Source organism: Heterocephalus glaber, unplaced genomic scaffold (assembly GCF_053883595.1).
Source record: "Heterocephalus glaber isolate CG9 unplaced genomic scaffold, H.glaber_assembly_v1.0 deba00001442, whole genome shotgun sequence".
NCBI classification, from domain to species: domain Eukaryota; kingdom Metazoa; phylum Chordata; class Mammalia; order Rodentia; family Bathyergidae; genus Heterocephalus; species Heterocephalus glaber.
The window spans coordinates 30,598,430-30,621,116 of record NW_028258296.1 but is presented as its reverse complement, the minus strand read 5'-3'; the positions used below and the strand labels follow the sequence as shown (position 1 = coordinate 30,621,116).

The following is a 22,687-nucleotide window of genomic DNA, read 5'->3' as shown; positions in this document are numbered from 1 at the left end:
TTAAAATACAAATAGAAATGCTTAACAAATAGAATCCTTATAAATGACATAGAAAATAAAACAACAGAATCTCCAAGAGCATTTAGCAAAATGACAAAATGGAAAAATATGAGAAAAAAGTTAGGAAATATGAAGGAAAAAACTCAGAAAATCCAAGAGCTACTTGATAGCAGTTATAAGAAGAAAAGATCAATAAATGAATAAGGACAAAATGATACCAAAATATGATGATGATTTCCCTGACTTTAAATACACATGCAGACACACACACACATGCACACTTGCATGCTTACCCTGAAAATGCTATCTGAATGCCAAGCAAAGAGTGATGATTCATACTTAGAAATAGTCTGGTAGGGCCAGGGATTTAGCTCAGTGGTTCCGGTGCCCGCCTTGCAAGCGCAAGGTCCCGAGTTCGATCCCTGTTACCAAATAAAAAAGAAAGAAAGAAATAGTCTGGTAAAGTTTCAGAACTATAAATACAAAAATCAAAGTCTAAGATGTGGAGATTTGGACCTTGGGCAGTTTTCTTTACATATGAACTCCAAATGTTTACAGCAATGTCACAATTCCTTTGAGATTCTTAGGGAAAATCACTTTGAACCTATATTTCTATAACCAGTTAATTATCAATCAAGTGTTAAAAATAAAATCAAGACTTTTCTGACAACCAATTTAAAAACTTACCTTCAATATATATTCTTTTTTTTTTAAAGTCACTTGCATATGTATTTCTGTAAAAATCTGCCATGATGAAAACATATGTTTCTCCTGTCAGTAACAAGAAAGGGAGAACTGTTAGAAACTCAGAGAAAGGAAACCAAATGCTTTATCAAAAAGCCATTCAAGTATGAATAAAATTATAATGTAGCATGATTTTGAGTTATAGACTGAGTTTAAGAGATGCCACTTTTCCTTGATGCTTGGAGCATTCATTATTAAATGTCACATATTTAATGACATTGGTTTGTATTTTCCTCTCTTGAAGTACAACCAAGCCACTTTAATTCTTCAGTGAATAATGTATACATAATAATAAAGTTGTAAATGCCATTTGCAGCATTCAGCTTTTCAAATCAACTTATATACAGCACTTAGAAAATTTAATTATAGTTTTGGACTAGAAAATAAATGTTCTAAATCTTAACAATATAAAAAATAAAGCAGGGGCCGGGGATTTAGTTCAGTGGTTTTGCTGCCTGCTGCGCAAGCGCAAGGACCTGAGTTCGATCCCTGGTGCCAAAAATAAATAAATAAATAAAAATTAAAAATAAAGCAGAAGTCTTGATATCAGAACTGAAATATAGAATCAGCTGGATTTAGGAAAGAAGGTTTAATTAAGCACTCTTCAAGTTATGGATTAAAAGTTCATTAATTTCATCCTCTTTGCAATTAATAAGGGAAGCCAAACGTCAACGGGAAGCCCTCGTTATGAGTATTTAAACATATAGAAAACGTGAAATTTCACAGAAATCATTTGCTGCGCTTCTAAAGCTCTCATCCCCTTCCCAAGATTCTACCATAACCTCATTACCTTTTCCTTTTCCTCATAATTTATAGCAAACAACAGCAAATAGTTTACAAATCTTAGATTTCATGATAGTTTTCATTTGTACAACAATGTCCATATTTAGCTTCCATAATGATGTATCTCACAAAAATTATGAACCCCATTTTCTCACAAAATGAAAGCACACTCTTGATTCCGATGGGATTGATCATTATTGCATCAGTTATTCCAAACTTAGAATTTGTAACAGATAAAACTTAAAATTGCACTGTTCTTATATACATGAATTTATTCCTTGTTCAGCAGCGGGTAATGGGGCTGGTTCAGCTTCACTCAGTCATTCAGGGATCTGAGCTAACAGAGGCTCTGCCATCTTCAATATATAACTTGCGGATAGCCTGGAGCTGAGTCATCCAGCCAACAGATGGCAGAAGCAAGAGAAGAGCGGAGCAATCATATGAGGTATTATGGGACAGACCTAAAAGTAGGACGCACAATTTCAGTCCACAATACGTTGGTCAGGACTTAGTCATAGGTCCACAGATAATTTCAGGGAAATATGAAATATGATCTAGCTAATTTCCCAGGTGGAGGGAAACTGTTTAGTGAATAGGTAGCCAATAGGCCACTGTGAATGATATTTAAAATGTTAATAAAAATCCAAAATGCTTGCAGAGAGGTTAACCACTGACTCAGCCCTAGCTTATCATTAGTTTGCAAGTAGGTGAAGGACAGAAAACATGGCTTAAACATCTTTGCATTTTTAGTACCTTCATTTGCACAAGTAGGTGTTTGAGAAAATCTTGAAGGAATTAATTTACTTAATTATATTCTAGTAGCAAGACAAATTAATGCAGCTACCAGGGTGAAAAATAATCTCCTTTCTAAATGAAAAGATCAAGCCAAGTATTTTGAACCAATTATATTTTTATTAAAATAACTACAATACAATGAACTCATAATTGGTTATTCCAAATAATAGCTGAGCTAGTGAATTTCAATATTTGTTTTATTATTGAATGCAAAAGCAATGGTAAAGACTGTAAAATACATGCATTCTCTCATTTTTCTTGAGAGAACGAAAATATGCAGGAAATATTTAATGATACAATGAATTGGTAATTTCCTAATTTACTACAAAGGAAGAAGCATTTATCAGGTGATGTTTACATGTGTATGCTGCAACAAACTATTAAAGTAGTGGACCTAAATCTCATAAATCAACCAAACAAGTCCTCAAATTCAGCAACTGTTACCAGGGCACCTTAGCCTCCAATTCAGAGTCCATGAAAAGGATGAAAAAGAGACAGACTGATGGAGGAAATTTTTTAACTATATGGGAAAGAAGTTGCATAAACTGATGGGAACAGATTGTGAATCAGATCATACGACGTGAGGGGCAGAGATAGAAAAGAGATCCCAAAAGGCATTCATTGTCTTTTGCAGTTTAATTACAAGCCATTAACAATATCATCTATTACACATAATCAAAAACATCAAATGTAGTTTGGTTACGTGTGAAAGTGTATGAGTATAAAAAACTAAGTTTCATAGAGACATGAAACAAATATCATTTATCACAAAGTGGTTATTTATACATGAATATCATGTACACAATATCAAAAGTGAATACCAGGGAGTAGACTGCTTAAAACGTGATAGTTGAGGTAACAGGTGCTAGTAAAGACCAGGTATCCAATGTGATGTTGGTATAAGAGGCTGAGATGGTGGTAGGGACAAGACAGTTAAGGATAGGAGACTAGGAACTGGGAGGCCAGTTGATCAGAATAGTACACGGATGCTCTTCTACCTACCATGAGCTCATATCCAAATATGTGCATCAGAAGTTTAAAATATGCTAAGTCAAAAATGCACTTTATACTCCTAATCCACCAAACATAGCTTAGCAACAAAGTACACTAATAGAGTATTAAATGTTTACCCTTGTGATCACCTAAGTGGAGCTGAACATAGCTGCCAGCATCCACAGAGTATCATGTCTCTTATTGCTAGCCCGGTGAAAGACTACAACTCAAAATTCAAAGTATGGTTTCTACTAAACAGGTGTAAGTTTTACAACATAGTGAAGTTGAAAAATTTTAAGTCACACCATCATAAGTCAGGGACTATCTATATATGTGGATAACCCAATAGCTAAGAAAGATGACAAATGTGATACAGAGAGACTCACAGTGAGCAGAGAGAAACCTTCAAGCTCCAAGAGACCCAGGACTTGGTAATAACCACAACAGGGAAAGGTGATGTACATGCAGTGGACTCTGATAACATAAGAATCAAAGCTCAGTTTTCTTTCACTAGGGAGGCGGTGAGAACGGTTTGCAAACACCAATAAAAATACAAGAAGGTAGGAAAAGTGTGTAAGAGAACACAGATTCCAGATGACAGGGCTGCAGAGAAAGCTGTGTCTTTGGGGAAGAGCTAGGGGAACACAGCAGATTTTGCTAATGACGGACTATTGTGTTCTCTGAGTGAATAGCTCCAGTTGGCAGGAGGCCTTCAGTAAATGGGGCTTCAGGACACCATCCATGACAGAGCAGTGAATTCAAAGCCAAAATGAACAAAAAATAAGTGCAAGGTCTCTCTTGCTCTTTCATATTCTGAGGAAGAGGGAGAGCCATGTAGAATTTGAGGCCTGAACATACTGCCACAGTTGTAAGCCCAGAAAAGAAAATTGTTTCAGGGGCCAATTGTGATATACTACTTTTGAAATTTCATTTGCTTTTGTTTTATATTTAGGAAGTGCTTAGTTTTACAAATGCAAAGCTTGGGGCTCTAGTGGTGATTAGGTCATCAAATGATGAAAACTGAATAAATCAGCATACTAGCTGGGCTGCTAGATTAAATCAAGGAGGTTTCATTAGAATTTCAGAAGGATGCTCACATTTTTTATATTTGAAATTATTTGCAGTTTGTGCTATTAGAAAGGGAACCTCACCAGATTTGGAGTTGTAAAAGGAGACAGGGAGACATTTCCCCAACCCATTCCTTTTTCTTACCCCTAAAATCCTATAAGCCAACATCATCGTTTTCAGAATTTTATGCCTGTACAAGTCAAATGTGGTTGATAAGCCAAGCATGGCAGCACACACCTGTAATCCCAACACTCAAGAAGCTGAGGCAGAAGGATCACCTCAAGTTCAAGGCCAGCCAGAACTACATAGTGAGTTCAAGACCAGCCTGAACTACTCAACTCAGGTATATTTTGGGGCATGGGGTTTTTCATAAGCTGAGACCCATGTATGGAATAATGACTTTCATATTTTATGACCACAGTCCACAATAAGAACTACATTTCACATTTTAAACCTATATCCATACATAGTAACAAAGATGTATAGTACATATAAGAAATAAATTTTTAATGAAAAAGATATTTGTTTTAGAATGTAAAAAGTATACTCCTGTTTTTATTCTATTTCATATTTAAAATGCTAGCCATGACTTATTAAACTGATTTTATGACTTATAATTGGTCACAAATGACAGTTTGGAAAATACTGATTGTGAAGGATAATCTAGATTTCTCCTATTTGTTTTTTTTCTATCGAAAGGAAAATTTTTAATTCCTGTGTCACTGAAATAAAACAAATACAACTATCTTTTAAAAATAACTATGAGAAAATAAAGATTGTACAATAACCATAATAGCTAACATTTAATGAATGTTGGACATAGAGCTAAATTTGTTTCACTCACTTTCTTATTTAATCATCACCTCACAGCAACCCTATGAGGTAAGCACTTTTTCCACAGTGCATTCTATACTTTACAAAATGGAACTGAGGGTTTTAATCCTACAGTATACTATATTGCCCCCATTTTCTTTTTTACATAGTTCACTGGACACTGAGGAACAGGGCAGGGCACTTTTGGGGGTTTCTATTATCACTGTACTTATTCTTCCATGTGGACCAGACATTTTCATGTTCATTATCTTTGCAACTCAACTTCTTAAGGTAGTACAACTTAAACTTTAGAAAACTCACACAATAGCTTTCAGAATTCTCATGCTTTTATCTGTTTCTATTTTCTATTCTCTGGTATCAGATGGCTTCCATCTCCTCAAAACGCTGCTGCTAGTTATCTAATTTAGCATTGTTAGTGGCTGCCAGAGAAACATTGAGATATAGCCATTTCATCAATTATCTCTAGCAGGGAGGATTTAGTGCTTTTTAAATAGGGCCACAATATCAAGTTCATCTACACTATTAGTGAGGTCTTTATCACTGCCAAGTTCAGAAAGTGCTGAAGCATTCAAAGTGTTTTTTGCCTTTGTATTTTGGGTGCAGTTCATTTTCCTGCTTTTGCAGAGGTTGGGTTTCATCTACAAGAGAACTACCATACAAAATCAAGTCTAGTCAGAATTGTGGAGTGAATGTACCTTGGGTCAAGCAAAGAGTTAGTCCACATTTACTGATTACCCCTGTGTTCAAAGCCCTGAACTAGAACCTAAATGAACCTTCAAAATGAATAGAAGTCTTAAGTGATCATTAGCTCACTTCCAAGATGTACAGTAATGCCACATTCCCACCACTGGGAGTTAAGTATGGCAAAGTGATTTGCTTAACAAATGAGCAGAGTCGCTTCCCAGTCAAGTTTTAAGAACCAGTGTATAATTTATTGTGCTCTATTCCCCTCCAATAATCAGCAGTGGTTCAAATAGTAGCTACTCTATCATCTTAGATCCCAACATTAGGCAAACTAGAAAAGAGCCCTAAGTGATCCACAATACACAGATGACATAAGTAAATTTTTAAAAGCAGTTTTTGTTTTAAACCACAGAGTTTTGAAAGTTATTGTATCAGTCAATATACAGGTACAGCTGACCTTTGGAAAACAAAATCTTTTAAGAGATTTTTAAAGCACCTTTTAAAAAAATCTCAAGAAGAAAAAAATGTAAGGAAGCAAAGTATAAATGAAAGACAGAGGAGTAAAAAAACTCACTAAAAAATGAGTAGCTATAATAGGGGTTGGGTTAAATGTGAGTAGGAATTCCACTTGAGTTGTACCGGAGCATGAGGAATAGGAGGGGTGGGTGAAATGGTGTGTGTAAAGGTGCAGAGGAGGAAATAAATGTCATATGACCAAAGCCACATTTGACTTGTTTGGTGGAGCAAGGAGTCAAGATCCCCAGTATCTGAGAGAGGAAAGAAAAGGCAGTTGACAAGGGTGTCCAAAAACCAGACAAAGGAGCTCAGACTTTGATACTAATTCACTAATTTCACACTCATTCATTCATCCTTGTATTTGACACCTACAATGAGCTAGAAACTCTGCCCACCAGATTCTTAGAAATTGAAAATGAATGGTGATCACTGGTCTTAGATTTCACCATTTTGGAGGGCTTTTATGAACAAACAATTCCAGGACACTATAGTGTTTCATAATAGACATTTGTGCTACCAGAAAGGTAAAGCAAGAATGGAGTTAATTTGCATGTAGGGAAGAGTTTATAAATGAGAAAAAGATGAAAGGATTTGGCAAGCCCTGAGAACAAAACATGATATTTGAGCAGACTCTTCAAGAGGGATTATTGATCATGCAGGTAAGAGGAGAAAAGACTTTTCAGTCAGGGAGTATTGATTCATTGTTCACTGTTCAACAAGATTTGTATAGGTGTTGTTTTAAAGTTTCTGTGTGTTTGTCTCATGACAAAGCATTTATTTATCAAACGTGAACTATGGCCAAGCATCTTGCTAGCCTTAGGATATAATAAGAGGCAAGATAACCTTCCTTACCTCACATTCTAGCTGGGGAAATGTGAGATAGTTAATTAAATAAATGATTACATTAAATCATAATCAGTGTCTGACAGAGGAAAGGAGGTCACTATGCCAGAACATACAGGCCTACCTGACTCAGGATAGGATGGAAAGGATGACTCCTGGTGGGAGTCTCAGTTTTAGTTGAAACCTAAAAGTGAAATAAAAGTTAGTCAGGGGAAGAGGAAGAGCAAAATGGTCTCAGGAAGAAAGACCCACCCTTAGTGAAAGAGGGAGTGTATGATGATGGAGAAGTTGGGGGAATCGAGAATGGCTGAAGTATAGAGAGACCGGGCCAGAGGCAGAGTGGATGACATGTAGCAAAGGAAGGGCAGGAGCCAGCTTCAGAAGTTTGGGTTTTATCCTACATCTTCAGAGAGGCTTTGAGACATTTTTAAAAGAATGTCCTAGTCACTTTCTCATCACTGGGACCAAAAACCCATCACCCATAACTTAAAAGAGGAGCAGTTTATTTTGGCTCATGTTTTCAGTCCATGGTCTGCTAGCTCCAAAAAAGAAGAACATGGTGCTAGGGACTTGGAGGGGAAAGCTGCTCACATCATAGTGGTCAGGAAGCAGAGAACACAGTGAGGGGTCAGGGAGGGAAACATACCCTTCCAGATCATCCCCCCAATGACTTGTCTCTTCTGATCAGGATTCACTTCCTAACAGCACACTCAGCTATGGATTTATCACTGGACTGATATACTGATGCCTACAGTGCCCCCATGATCCAGTCACCTTCCAAAAGCACCACCTCAGTTCATGAGGCTTTGGGGAGCCATTCTAGATCTAAACCATGCAGAAGGTATAATAAACTATGCATTCCAGAAGTCAACCCATGTAACAGATAGAATGGAAAAGAAGCAAGACCAAAGGCAGGGGAATTAGGTAAGAGACTTATATAGGAGCTCAGGAGAAAAATCATAGTACTTTACCAGGTTAGCAATAGTAAATTAGAGAGTTTTGAGCATGTTTCATTATGTTTAAGGTAATGATGTGATCTGGCTTTGGGCTATGGATGAAAGGAGAGAAAGTTCAGGATCATTGTGAGGCTTTTGGTTTCTAGTTCTGTCAAATGGACACTTCGTGTTGTCAGTGAGAGAGGACACACGAGATTTGCAAAACAGTTGTGAATTTAAAAACATATGTAGAGCCTCCTTGTCTGTGTTCCTATTCCTGCCCATGGCATGGTGAGGTCCTTGGAGTGGCTTGGAGCCCCACCTTCATCCTGTGCTCCTCTCCAAGGGTCAGCCAAGCACCATGAAGCTCCTCGGCTGTGTTCGCATTCCTGCTCACAGCACAGTGAGGTCTTGGGAGGGGCTTGGAGTCCCACCTTCATCTGGTGATCTGCTTAGCTGAGCGGGTGCCTGCAAGGCCCAATTCCAACACCACCACCTCCCACCCCCAACTCTCACCTTCTGGCTCTTCTGCTACCTGGTCCCACACTACAGAGCCACAGAGGATTATACTTCACATAGTTAAATGTGATAGATTAATAACTACCACAAATTGTCATTTTCTAAGCTGTGCTTGATGCTATGCTATTGCTGATTATACCACTTGGCCTAACATGTTGCGATTGATCTAATCAGTTTTCCTTCCTGGTATAAGGAAAATAAAATACCCTTAGAGTCATTAGAGCCTCAAAACCTAAACACAAGCCATATCTGGAGGACACCTCTGAAAAGCAATCATTCTACAAGGGTTTTAAACACAAGCAACAAAGATACCTGCATTAAGCAATTTTGAAATATCAACCCAGGAAATAAACCAAGGACAGTACCAAAAACAAAAATGAGAAGACTTTTAAGCAAGGCACAAATGCAGGCTTCCATGTCACAAAAAGGAAATTCTGGGGGAAATGAGGTGGAAAAGTCAGATAATCAACCACCTGGACACCCTGAACGGATAGCACAGGAAGTAACAAAGCAGATACATGAGGCTCTAGAAAAATTCAAAGCAGAAATAATTTCCCAGATAAATACAGAGATGGTGAGTAGAGTGAAAGACATGATGAGAGGCTCTAGAGCAGAAACAGAGAAGAAAATAGATGAGATCAGAAATATGCTGGAAGCCAGCAATGCCCAGCATAAGAAAGAGATGGAAATCACGACCGTCCAACATGAGAAAGAAATGGAATCCATGAAACAGATTCAAACAGATATTCAGGAGATTAAAAACTCCATTGAAAGCATGCAGAGCAGACTAAGAGAATCTGAAGACAGACTATCAGATATAGAAGACAGGATCACAGTTAAGGACCATGAAAACAGAGATTTCTTAAAGATAGTAAGGGACTATGAGAAATCAATTCAACAGCTGCTAGATGATGCAAAGAACAATAACATGAGGCTGATAGAAGTCCACAAAAAAACAGGAAAAAGTACAATTGACATTAAAAAACAACTGTTCACAGAAGTAAGAGTAGAAAACTTTCCAGACAGAGGTGGAAAACTGGACACACAGATAAGTGAGGCATATAGAACTCCACTCAGCCACAATCAAAAAAAAATCTACACCTAGACATATAATAGTCAAGATCCCAGAAACCCAACAGAAGAACAAAATTCTACAGGCAGTTAGAGAAAAGAAACAAATCACCTACAAAGGAAAGCCCATCAGAATCACAGCAGATTTCTCAACACAAACCCTCAAATCAAGGAGAGCCTGGAGTGAAGTATTTCAAGCCCTAAAAGAAAATAACTTCCAACCTAGACTGTTGTATCCTGCAAAATTATCTTTCAAAATCGATGGGAAAATTAGATACTTTCATGACAAAGAACATCTGAGAAATTTCATGAACACCAAACCAGCACTCCAAACAATTTTATGCAATATCCTAGAAAAAAGACACTGAAGGTCACAACTCCATGAGGGCCAACAGAGAGAAGACACCATGCAAGGTAAGGCACTACAGGGAAAGGGGGGAAAATAAGAAAAGAGCCAACAACAATAAAACATCATGACAAAGATGAGTCAATATCTATCAATTATAACTATCAATGTTAATGGCCTCAATTCACCAATCAAAAGAAGCAGACTGACAGAATGGATTAAGAAGCAAAACGCAACAATATGCGTATACAAGAAACACACCTAACTCAAAAGGAAATTCATAGACTAAAAGTAAAAGGATGGAAAACAGTTCTCCATGAGACAAGAACCCAGAAAAAAGCCGAGGTAGCAATCTTATTTGCAGACAAAGTAGTTTTCAAATCAAAACTAATTAAGAGAGACAAAGATGGTCACTACATACTTGTGAAAGGAACAATCCAAGAGGAAGAGATGACAATCCTAAATTTTTATGCACCAAATACGAATGCCCCCAACTATACAAAACAAATATCAATGAACATGAAAAATCAAATAAACAATAGCATAATTGTAGTGGGAGACCTCAAAACCCCTCTATCACAAATAGACAGATCATCTAGGAAAAAAATTAACAGTGAAATTCTAGAACTGAACCAAGCTATTGAACAAATGGACTTAATAGATGTTTATAGAGTATTCCACCCCACAAAATCAGAATACACATTCTTTTCAGCTGCACACGGGTCATTCTCCAAAATAGATCACATGCTAGCTCATAGGGAAAATCTAAGTAAATGTAAAAGAATTCAAGTTATCTCCTCTATATTATCAGACCATAGTGCAATAAAATTTGAGATCAATAACATAAGAAACCGCAAAACATCCACAAACACATGGAAACTGAATAACACTCTCCTGAACAACCAATGGGTCACAGAGGAAATTAAAGAAGAAATTAGATAGTTTCTACAAGTAAATGAAAATGCCAGTACAACATACAGGAATCTATGGGACACATTGAAAACAGTTCTACGCAGAATATTCATAGCACTGAATGCCCATATTAGGACAACAGAGACAACTCAGTTAAATAACCTAATACAGAACCTCTAGCTCCTAGAAAAAGAAGAGCATAACAAATCCAAAGCTCATACAAGAAAAGAAATTATAAAGATCAAAGCAGAAATCAATGCAATGGAGACTAAGAGAATGATACAAAAAAATCAATGAATCTAAGAGCTGGTTTTTTGAAAGAATAAATAAAAACAATAAACTTTTAGCCAACCTTATCAAAAAAAGGAAATAAAAGGCTCGAATCCATGCAATTAAGAATGAAAAAGGTGAAGCCACAACAGATCCAGAAGAAATTCAGAGGATCATCAATACCTACTTTGAGAACCTGTACTCTAATAAAATGGAAAACACAGAAAAAACAGATTCCTAGATACATACAAATTGCCAAAGTTAAATGAAGAAGATATAGAAATTCTAAACACCCCAACAACCATGAGTGAAATTTAAAATGCAATAAAAAATTTACCAACAAAGAAAAGCCCAGGTCCTGATGGCTTCATGGCTGAATTCTACAAGGCATTTAAAGAAGAACTATCACCATTACTCTTTAAACTCATCAAGAAAACTGAAAGGGAGGCAAGGTTTCCAAATTCTTTCCTGGAAGAAAGTGTTACTTTGATTCCAAAACCAGGGAAAGATCCAACCCAAAAAGAGAACTACAGGCCAATCTCCCTAATGAACATAGATGCAAAAATCCTCAACAAGATACTGGCAAACAGAATACAGAGTGTCATCAAGAAGATCATACACCCTGACCACATCGGATTTATCCCAGGGATGCAAGGATGGTTCAACATCCATAAATCAATAAATGTAATACACTATATAAACAGAGTCAAGGACAAAAACCATATGATCATCTCAATAGATGCAGAAAAGGCATTTGACAAAATCCAGCACCCATTCATGATAAAAACCCTACAGAAAATTGGAATAGAAGGTCTTTATCTCAACCTGATTAAGGCTATCTATGAAAAACCAACAGCCAACAGCATACTAAATGGTCAAAAACTGAAAATTTTCACACTAAAATCAGGAACAAGACAAGGATGCCCACTATCAGCACTCCTGATCAATATAGTTCTGGAAACATTAGCCATAGCAATTAGAAAAGAGAAAGAAATAAAAGGAATGAAGATAGAAAAGGAAGAAGTTAAACTGTCATTATTTGCTGATGATACGATACTTTACATAGAAGACCCCAAAAACTCCGTCAAAAGTCTTCTAGACCTAATTGACAGATTCAGTAGAGTAGCTGGATATAAGGTTAACACTCAAAAAACATTAGCCTTCTTATACGCAAATAGCAGGCCCATTGAAAGAGAAATTCGGGAAATAATTCATTTTACAATAGCATCTAAAAAAATGAAATATCTAAGAATCAACTTAACAAAGGAAGCAAAAGACCTCTACATTGAAAACTACAGCACTCTGAAAAAAGAGATCCAAGAGGATATAAGAAAATGGAAAGACATCCCTTGTTCCTGGGTAGGAAGAATCAATATAGTGAAAATGGCCATACTTCCAAAACTACTATATAGATTTAATGCAATACCAATGGAATTCCAACAACATACTTCACAGAACTAGAGAAAACAATCCAAAAATTCATTTGGAAGCAGAAGAAACCTAGAATAGTAAAAGCAATTCTGGGCAACAGAGACATGGCTGGGGGTATCACAATCCCCAACTTGAAACTATATTACAAAGCTACTGTGACAAAAACAGCATGGTACTGGCAAATTAACAGACCCAAGGATCAGTGGAATAGATTAGAAGATGCAGAAACAACTTCAGACATACTCAGCCACCTCATCTTTGACAAAGGAGCCAACCACCCTCATTGGAGAAAAGATAGCCTGTTCAATAAATGGTGTTGGAAAAACTGGATTTCAACCTGCCAAAGATTAAAACTAGACCCGTACCTATCACCGTGCACTAAACTAAGATTGAAGTGGATTAAAGAGCTAAATATCAAGACAGAAACAGTAAACTTGCTAGAAGATAAGTTAGGTAGAACTCTCAATGACATTGGCATAGGGAAAGACTTAATGAACAAAACTTCAGTAGCACGGGAGCGAACACAAAGAATCAACAACTGGGATCTCATCTTATTAAAAAGCTTCTGCACTGCAAGAGAAACTACCAACAGAGCTAAGAGACAACCTACAATATGGGAAGAAATTTTCAACTGCTGTACCTCAGACAAAGGTCTACTATCTAGAATATATAAAGAATTGAAAAAAATCAGGCCCCCCAAATCAAAGACCCAATTCAAAAATGGGCATCTGAAATGAACAGACATTTCTCAGACAAAGAAATAAAAACAGCAGATAAATATATGAAAAAATGTTCAACATCACTGGTCATTCAAGAGATGAAAATGAAAACAACACTGAGATTCCACCTCACCCCAGAAAGAATGGCTGCTATCAAGAAATCAACCAATAACAAATGCTGGCGGCATTGTGGAGAGAAAGGAACCCTTCTCCATTGTTGGTGGGAATGCAGACTGGTGCAACCACTGTGGAAATCTGTATGGAGATACCTCAAAGAACTAGGACTAGAGGTCCCATTTGACCCAGTTATTCCCCTACTGGGTATCTTCCCCAAAGAATTAAAAGAATCATACCACAGTGATATATGTGCACTATGTTTATAGTGGCACAGTTTGTAATAGCTAAGGTTTGGAAACAGCCCAAGTGCCCATCAACTGGAAACTGGATAAAGAAGATGTGGTTTTTTTATAAAATGGAGTACTACTCAGCCATAAAGAATGAGAAACTAGAGTCTTTTATAGCTAAATGGATGCATATTGAGGCCATACTCTTAAGTGAAATAAATAGGACACATATGTTTAAATACCAAATAGTATCTCTACTGTGAGAAACTGAAAGTTTAAATAAGGATGAAAATGATTAAAATGAATAACTGATAATTTGAAATAGGAAAGGGTCCAAAGGGTAGGGGTGGTGGAAGGGGAAGGGGAAAGGGTAGAAAGGAAAGGAAAAATTATGAGAAAGAAAAAAAAAGGAAACAAAGTCTATGTAAATAGGGAAGGGTGGTGGGGGTGAAGGGTGCATAGGTAATGGGGGAAAAAATAAGAACTAAGATACATCATGTTCAGGTACAAGCACCCAATGATAAATGTAAATGTATTGTATACCTAAAATGTACCAATTAATATATAAATAAAATAAATAAATAAAATAAATAAAAAAATTAAAACATATGTAGAGAATCAGATTTAATCAAGGTTGGGAGAAGTGGAGATCCAGCTGGAGGGAGGCGAGACTGAAATTTGTTTCAGTTGAGATTACAAATCCCCTTCTGTGTCAATCTGAGGGAGCTGATTGAAAGGCAGAGCCTACCTGATTCTTAGAAGGAGATTAAAATGATTTGATTTCTCATGGAAAAATAAGTGTGGTTGGAGAATTGAAAAAGAAAGTGTGTAATGATGAAATGGAAGATTAGTTAATTATCCAGGTAAGTGACAATAAGGGCATAAAGCAACCATGATGGTGTTCAAGCAAAAGGAACAGAATAAAAAGGAGAGAATCAATGGACTTTGATGATAATGACATGTAATGGGATGAGGGAGGAAGGGATGCTAAATATGAGCTAGAGCTTCTAGTTTGGGAGACTGATGGAGTGACAGTGCTCTTTGAGATGAGGAGAAGTTTCTGGGAAAACATGCCAGATTTGGTTTGGACATGCTAACTATGACATACCTAGAATGGCACCTAGAATGTTCTCCACAGGGTGTGTTGTAACTGTGTGTCTGGAGTTTAGAGGGAAGAATAGAGATTAGAGAAATGGTTCTAGATTTGACTACATATATTAGAGCAAAGGGAATAGATGATAGTTGTCTATATAGAACATGTAGGAAGATAAGAGAAAGAGGGAACTTTGGAGGAAGTCTTCAATCTAAGATCTTGATGGGAAGAGGTAGAAATGATTGAAACATAAACCACCCTGGCCTCTGAAGCTGAGACTCACTCAGTGAAAAAGATTTTTAAATGCTTGACTTATGCCATGTGTTAGAGAATTAAAAAGTGAGATGTTTGTGAAAGGAAGGCCAATTTGAAAACTGTAACAACTGATCAGCCCCCACCAAAAATAGTGCAAATCCTAAATAATACTTCATAAGGATAAGGATGAGGATATGCCTTTAACTATAATCAACAAGAAGAAAACTTGCCAAATTTAAGTTTCTATTTTTCAGACAATCTTTTTCGCAAAAAATTGGATTATTTTGGCTGAAAAGTGGAAATATAGTGCATAAAAAGTGACTGTTCCATCACTAGTAGAATGAAAGAATAACAGTAACTATTATTAGTTGGGCAAATGGGCCAGAAAGGATAGAAAAAGAACTTATAGTAAATTTGGCTGTTTGACTACTCAACTGAGGACCTGTCACAAGGCATCAATTTAAGGGTGCCTGCAGCACTATTCAGCTCCAAACAAGGTTAGTAAAAAATGGCAAGCTCACAGGCAAAAAAGCTCCACCTACTCATGCATCATACTGATTCCAGAGCTATTTGGAGACTCTTGAGATGGCTCTGGTGTTTCAGTTTGGGTGCTGGCTAGCTGTGTATGACATGATGACATGTCAGTGCATACCAAGTGTCACTGTAAAATATTAATTTTGAATTTACCAAGGATCCTCATTAAAATGGAAAACACATGGTGCAATTTCTAAAGAAACTGAGCCTCCATCCGCTTTGCTCATAATTCAGGAAAAGCCATAAACAGAAAGTTATTAGTCTACATTCATAGCCAGGTTCCCATCTAAGCGCTGAATAGTGGAGTGAGTCATTTCCCTGTAAGCAATGATGTGAAATGTGTTGTGATTACCATCCTGCCCCTGGCATCATTGAAGGAGGAAAGCAGACCTCTGAGTAACATCATGAGCTGTCAAACATTCATCAATAATTTTATCTCACACCAATGGTGATGGCCATTTCTTGTTTCATTTCATTTCGTTTCATTTCGTTTTGTAACAATAATAGACCTGCCAGCCTGATCTGAAGAGAAAAGGGGAACTCCAAAAGCAGAAGTATTGAGCTCATAATTAGCTTTATCACTACAATCCAGACAAGGCTCAGAAGCTTGTGTTGCAGTAGGTTCCCAAACATGTTTTAAACAGCATTTCTAATGAGATCATTTTTCCATATTCAGAAATGAGAGCAAAATAGCAGTTATAAAGTATCTTAATATGTAGTATTAGAAGTTTGGAAAAGTATTATCTATTTAGTACAAGTCAATTTGATATTCTTCTAAAACTGAAATTTTTCTTCAGTTTGGGCTATGGCCCAAAGAGACAAACAAACAGAATCGATCAAATTCTTATGTGACTTTGCTAGGGCAGGCAAACCAAATACTTCACAAACGAGGTAACTTAAAACAACAGAAACATATTGTTTCCCAATTGTGGAAGCTAGAGGTCCAAAATCAGTGTCATCAGTGTCGGTTCTTTCTGAGGGCTGTGGGGAAAAGATCTGCTTCAGGTCTCTCCTCTTGGCTTATAAATGGCATCTTCTAATGTCTCTTAATGTCATTTTCTCTCTGCATTTGTCTACCCATTTGTGTAAATTTTCTCATTTTGTGGGATACTGGTCATACAGGATTAGTACCCATTCTAATGGCTCATTTTAATTTGCTTACTTCTGTAAAGAACTTATTTACAAACAATGTCACATTCTAAAATACTAGGGATTGGGACTCCAACATATCTTGTTTACGAAAACACAATTCAACCCATAAAATGGTTAAAATAATTCCTTTGAGTGAGTAAATAAATAGGTTCGATTCCATGCATTTACTTGTTATCTGCTGTCCATTGTCCCAGGGAACAAGATAAATCAGACATACTCTGCCACAAAATTAAACAGACAAAATCAGAGATATATTACCAGAAGATAACATAGACAAATCCGAAATACACTGCCACAAAGTTCAGTACTGAGAGAAGTGGATTGGTGCTGCTTTAGTAGTTTGTTAGGGACCAATATTTCAAGCACAATTTTCTTGTAGACCCATACCATTTTTGTTTCAGTAAGGTGACTAGAGAAAGTATCTCAGGTTGATCCCCCTCTATCATTTCTGACCATTATAATTCACAACATTTTTTTAAATCGCAGTAGCATGAAACCTTCAATTTCTAACTTTAAATTTCTCTATCACTGACATTCTTAGGTATTCAAAAAAGCTATTATCTCTAGTAAAATACCTTCCTCTATAAAGCTGAACAATGGAGCAACACTGCAGAGTATGAAACTAAGATGAATTCGGGCTTTGGACCTGGGAACATCTGTACAGGTGGATCCATACCCACTGACGTGGCTTCACAAAAAGTGTGTGTCCTACTCGTGGTGAAGCAGTAACTTCGGCACAGTATGACCATGGCAGAGGCCCAAGAAGAACATTTCCCACCCTGCTGTATTGTCCCAAGAAACCCAGATGATAAATTCTAAGGAAACAATTCAATATATATGAAAATACATCCATTTGAGAATTATTTCTACCAGCAGAACTTTAAATTTGATATACTCAATATCAATTAGTAAGGATACAATTAAATACAATACATTTATTCCATGAAAGATTTTGCAAATATCAAAATATTAAGCATAAATATAATATAGAACGCTGACCATGCACTCTACAACATTTGGGTCACAAATGACAACTCTATTCAAGCTGTAGAGCTTTCAATTAGCTCTTGAATGTTTTTCACTCAAGATACAGGGGTAACTAAGATCACCAGATAAATGAGGAAAGTTTCTAATGTAAATGGCAAAACACAAAACAGAGAATGGGAGAAGCCGCTTAGAGGAAAGAGGTTATGGAAGAAGGAAGCTTCGAATAAAAGCTATCACTTATATTCTTAGGGAGATAAACAAACATACTCTATGATATAAGCAAATAGTATTCAAATTTTTTTTTTAATTTGAGTTTAAAATTTTTTGATATTAAATAAAAGGAAGGAGTCACAAATTGAGTAGGGTAGTTGGAAGAATAAGAAAATATCCCAAAAAATAAAACAAAAATATAGAAATGGAAAAGAATTTGGAAACATTAAGAAAATTGAAAGATAGCTCAAGAAGTCCAACATCAAATAATGAAAATTCCAAATAGGACACAGAGGAAAATGGTAGGGATATATTCTCAAGCAAATAAGTAAAGAAATCAAAAATAATCTCAGACTTGAAGGGCAAGAGTTTCAATAATTACCAGAACTTTTCTAGGTCCCATCATAATTTTTAAATGGATTTATACTAGGGCATATTATAATGAAGCTTTAAAACACTGGAGCAAAAAGCAAGACCTAAATTTCTCAGAGAGAAAAAGAAATCAAATTACATGTAAATTACATGTAAAGAATTGAACACCAGAGCAGTGTTCAATTTTTCAAAAACAATAGAAGCTAGATTATAATGGAACAAAGGCTTAAATCTCAGATGGTTAATTCTAGCTTAGAATTCTATGTCCAGATAAATTGGTAATTAAGTACTGTATGAGGGTCAACTTTAAAGAGCTTTACAGACAGGCAAGTTGTCACTAATTTTATTTTTTTAGAAACAAACTTAAAATATTTTAGTGCAAAGAGTTTGTTTGGGAGGTAACCTCAAAGAGTATTGAGAGGGAAATGCAGAATTGAGACAAGAGAAGGAATATAAAAGGGATGCTTTATGGCATAGGTCACCTTGAATGACAACTAACATTCCATCCTCCTGAGGAAGTGCAAGAGTCAGGTAGAATATCTATCATAATTACCCTTGCCAAAGAGTTAAAAAGCTGATCCATTACTGCTGAGAACTTCTCCTATATACTTGAACAAGAGAAATCACCAGGTGGAAAGTCAGAAATGTTTACAATCATATCCACCAAAATATTTTTGGATGCTAGGGGAATCTGGGGAGGCCACCAACAGCTTCTGCTACAAGTCTCAAAGCACTTTGTAGGTGGAGGTGCAGTGCACTGGATGTTATCACCAGAATGTGTGTGCATGTGGGCATGCAAACACACACACACACACACACACACACACACACACAGGCTTTTCTTGAAGTAGGGAAGTACTTCATCAAAATGATGTAGTAAACCAGAAAAGATACGACATTCGGGAAACAAAGGATGCTATTCAAGAGAAAGGTGAAGCAAACTCTTGGAATAATGGAGATCCCAAGATGACAACTAGACAGCTGCCATCTGAGAATGGAGAAGGTTCATGTGTCCCAGGAAAGATGTCCCCAAGAACATGAAATTTACAGAGTATCTGATGCTTTCAATGGATGAGGAGCTTTAGTCAACTGAGAGAGAAATGCAAAGTGAATAGTGATAAATACAAAGAAAATTAGTGGAGAAAAGACAATAGGGCTGTTAACTGAAGGAAAAGCAAAGTTTTCTAAGAAAAGAAAAATTGTAGCACACATGAATAAAGTATTGTTCCAAATTTATTCTCTTGATAATTTATCATATCTGCATATGCAGACTCGCCATATTTTAAAGGCATATAATAAATACATTCTTAATCGCAGTGCATTCTAAGTCATGTAACACCTCCCTGATGGCAGGCATTTCAGACACTTTCAGAATTTTTTTTCTATGACAATAATACTGGAATAAAAACTCTTAAAATTTGCAGTAGGATATATTCTGAGTAATAAAATTTCTAGGTCAAATAGCATTTGGACAGAGTTTGGATTTTATTTATTTATTCATTGCAAATTCTTCTCCCAAAAAAGGTTTTGTCAATTTATACTCCCACCAATAAAGCACAATGTCTTTCCCTATACTTTCTACTACAATGAATATCATCAATTTGATTTTTGTGTTATTTTTTCTTTTTCACACTTAAAGCTAAAAGGGTAAGAAGAGGAACTTTATTAATTTTTTACTTAATTAGACCTATATAATATTTTAATTTTGTTCCAATGCACTATTTTGAAATTAAACTAAAACAACTGTTTAATCTACTTACATATTTATCCTATAGAGGCAAATTTTTCAAAATACATAATGTCCTACAGACAAGAGATACTATAGTTGTCCTTAATGCTACAAAAAAATCTAGTTTTTACTCTACCAAAAATCTGGTTTCATGCTAGAATCTATAGGATAGTTGCCAAATAGCCAATAGAGTTATCAAGAGATTATCTTCAATATTTTTAAAGGATCTATAAATCTTGTACTGGTTATTAATCTCTGGGTATTTAATTATTTTAAATTCCAGAGCTTTCAACCAAGAGGGATGTAGATGTAAGGAGAGGGAAAACATATAATTCTCATTTTGCAAAGGGAGGCTATGATGATTGATGAAAATTAGTGACAATAAATGGAGAATCACATTAGATAATGTAGGTTGATGCCGGCTCCTTAATCTATGTAGTTTCTTAGTTCTCCATTAAGAGATCCTGCCATCCACAAATGTAGACCCAGGATGTGGTAGAGAATTTTGCATGTCTAAATTTCTAAGAATCCCTATTTTTAATATTACTTGGTGTTAAAAACCTCCTTAATTAAGTAAGTTGCAATTTATATGTGCTCAGCATTTTCCTGACAGGATATAAAGCTAATTATTTTATCCAAAACAAAAATAGATTCTAGTGTTTTATCAGTTTTACACAAACATGGACCATTTTCCACCTAAAACAAAAAGAAAAAGAAACTTAACAAATTTAACAGCAAAATCATAAAATAAGATTAAACTTTAGACCTTTCATAAAGCTATTGGCTATCAAACTGAATAAGCAAAACTCGATTACATGCACTTGGTCTTTTTCTTTAAATGAACTATTTCAAGTTGTAAAATCTCAAAATTCCTGACAGAAACTCTGATTTCACTTACATGCCAATTGTGACCTTAGAATACCTGTGGCTACAGTGACTGTTTTGAAATGTGTTTGACTGATGACCTCTTTAACAAAATTCAAAATATAATCTGGGCACTGTTTGCATTTTGTAGGTGCAGGAGGTGAGGAGCAGGACAATGCCACACATGCAGTGAACTTTACATAATTTCATTATTAATAGGCTCGTAACTAATAAAATGCCACTGATACAGAGGACAGAGACAAGAGAAGAATGTGAAGTGGAAACCTGCATACTGCAAGGAATCACAGAGAACAGAGAACGGAAGGCCCAGAGTCCTTCCCCACTCAGTGGAGTCAGACCCTTATTTGAATATTCATCCTCTCATGGGTTCCCCAGGAAGACAGAGATGTTGGAGAGTTAGAGGTGAGCACTGAGGATGATTAAAGGGTTGGACTAGGAAAGAAATGAACAGATTGCTAAACTTGGAAAGAGGGGAGCTCTATTTTAAAAAAAGCTTCCAAGTAATGGGACCAATTAATAGACAAAAATAGAATCTCAGCCGCTTTTCATTCCCACTGTGAACAGAGTAAGAGAAAACAGGTGGAACTAAATATGAGAGTTGAGGCTGCCAACAGCTTAGCATGTCAGGAGCAGCAGTGTATATAGCAACCAGTTGTGATATTTCAATCCTCACACTCTGTAAAGTAGGCCAATGGTGGAGGTAAATGTGGCCATCACCATGAGATGCTAAAATAAACAAGTATGTGTTGGAGGGACAGAGGAAAAATTCCTAAAAGCACTGAGCATAAGTCCTCCTTCCCAGACCAGGGGCATCTGTTGTTTGACAGTGGGATACATAAATTAGAATAGGCCTAGAGCTAGGGTTGAATCTCAGCTGGGGTCTGAATCATTTACTAGGTTGCTGTCCTTAGACAAGGCACTTCCCTATCTTTTCTTCCATTTCCTCACCTGTAAAAAGGAGAAAGTCAGAAATTGCCTCCTGGAGTTGTTGAAAAGATTGATAAGTTAAATTGTGTGTGTGATATTAATTTATCTAACATCAACATTCTAATGTCCAGAATTCCATATGAGCCAACATTTGCAGCAAATGTACTAAATGTAGGTGCTTGTGCTCATGATGCTGAAGTATACAGTATGAGCCCTTCAGGTATAAATCACACAAAATGTATTCACATTTATCAAATATTTAGAATTTAGTTGTCTAACTCTTTAAGACTGGGTGATCTTTAAGACTGAGTTTTTATCTACAATAATTATTTATAAGACACTACATTAACAAAAACATTAAATTCTAATCATAATATATAATAGAGACCACTTAACATGTATCACTGTACTCATTTGTTAGTTAATCAAAGGCTAAGTATCAGGCATCTTTGGCTAACCATCCTGTGTGCTCCCTTTTGCTAGTTTGTGATTTTGGCCAAGTTGCTTAATGAAATACAGAAACTCGGTTACTACCCAATATAAAAGAAGCCTTTCTTGATTTTGGAAAAATAAATCTTTTTCTGTATGTATTTCAAAAGCTATCAGTAGGCATTTTGTTAAACATACAAACAAGTTGTTGTCACACCTCTAAATGATTATAATCTAAAATAAAAGAGTATAATAAAAATCACTTTGTTGGGAAATTAAAAATGAAAAATCCTGCTTTTTAGAACTT

The 22,687-nt window shown here is 36.1% G+C and overlaps 1 long non-coding RNA gene across 3 annotated transcripts in view; it reads right to left on the bottom strand.

The window, feature by feature from the left end:
- Positions 1-22,687, bottom strand: part of LOC101697564 (uncharacterized) — a 433,033-nt gene that overhangs the window by 94,228 nt on the left and 316,118 nt on the right. For all 3 annotated transcript variants that reach the window (XR_015452005.1, XR_015452003.1, XR_015452004.1), the window contains 2 exons: positions 688-771; positions 294-422 (listed from right to left, as the gene is read on the bottom strand). This is a non-coding gene — a long non-coding RNA (uncharacterized LOC101697564). The remainder of the gene's footprint in view (positions 1-293; positions 423-687; positions 772-22,687) is intronic.